The sequence below is a fragment of the Colobus angolensis genome, unplaced genomic scaffold (genome assembly GCF_000951035.1).
Source record: "Colobus angolensis palliatus isolate OR3802 unplaced genomic scaffold, Cang.pa_1.0 Scaffold55, whole genome shotgun sequence".
NCBI classification, from domain to species: Eukaryota; Metazoa; Chordata; class Mammalia; order Primates; family Cercopithecidae; genus Colobus; species Colobus angolensis.
Genome location: NW_012119043.1, coordinates 318,042 through 319,684, shown reverse-complemented (window position 1 = coordinate 319,684; position 1,643 = coordinate 318,042).

Below are 1,643 nucleotides of genomic sequence, written 5' to 3'. Positions count from 1 at the left end.
AACTCATGGCCTCAAGAGATCTGCCAGCCCTGGCCTACCAAAGTGCTGGATTACAGGCGTGAGCCACCGCGCCCTGCCAACAATGTGAATATACTTAATGTCACTGAATTGCATATTTTAAAAATGGTTACAGTGGTAAATTTTAGGTTACATATATTTTACCACAATCAAATTTATGTGTTTGTAATCTAATCGGTGACCTAATTTTTGCAATTATTATATAATCAATGATTTCTCAAAGGTGATACAGTCCACCAGTATTTGTGAGGTGTAAAAACATTGCTGGGTTTGTTCATTTATTCAGCCAACATGCCTTGGCTGCCTGCTCTGTTGGAGCTCCTGAGCTAAGCTTGAGGATATAAAGTCAATCATCTCACCACTTTGGGAGGCCATGGAGGAACAGTTGAGGTCAGGAGTTTGAGACCAGCCTGGGCAACACAGCAAGACCCCCTCTGTAAAAAAAAAAAAAAAAATAGAATCACTCAGATGCCTACTCTTTCCGAGCTAGGTTCTGAGGGTGAGGATCAAGAGCCAGCCCATGAACCCCTGATTTGGTGCATGAAGCTTGTGCTCTGGTAGAACATCTGGCCTGGCATCTGAGGCAGCACTTATCTGGAGCCTCTTGTATGAGGAGGATCTCAAAAGAACCAGGGGGGAGCCCTGGGAGAGGAACCTGGGGCCAGCCCTGGACACAGACATGGATTCGTGACGGTGTCGGGCCAGCCTGAGAAATAGCAGGAAACCTGGCATGGTGTAGGGTGGGGCTCTAGGTGCCTGATGAAAGTGAGATGGAGGGAGTGCATCATGGTGACTGCAGAGTCCTCAAAGCCACTGTTACCCTCACCTCCACCTCCTGTCAGCTTGTGACCTTGGTAAGGTTGAAAAATCTCTTGGGGCTGAACATGGTGGCTCATGCCTGTAATCCCAATGCTTTGGGAGGACGAGGCAGGTGGATTGCTTGAGGCCAGGAGTTTGAGTCCAGCCTAGGCAACATAGCAAGACCCTATCTCTACAAAAAATAATAATAAAAAGCCAGGCATGGTGGCATATGCCTATGGTCCCAGGTACTTGGGAAGCTGAGACAGGAGGATCTCTTGAGCCCAGTAGTTTGAGGCTGCAGTGAGCCGTGATCACACCACCGCACACCAGCCTGGGTAACAGAGCAAGACACTGTCCACCCACCAAAAAATGAGCAAACGAAACTCTGTAAATCTGTTTTTCTCATCAATAAAACAGATAATACTTCTCACATTGATAGGATTAAATCAGAAAATCTGTGTAAAGTGTTTAGCTGAGATATATCTTTTTTTTTTTTTTCCGAAACGGAGTCTTACTCTGTTGCCCAGGCTGGAGTGCAGTGGTGCAATCTTGGCTCACTGTAACCTCCACCTCCCAGGTTCAAGCGATTGTCATCCCTCAGCCTCCCAAGTAATAGCTGAGATATATCTATATTCACATCTCTACCTACAGATGATACCATCTTGTCTATATCTGTATGTACACACACACACACAAGACAGGGCAGGGTGCGAGAACTCTGAGGGTTTAGAAACAAGCCTTGGTTATTTATAGGTTTCGCTTCTCTGTTTTGCAGCCAGGGCATTTGGCTCTGGGAAGTGGTGAGAACATCCTGGGTGTGTCTG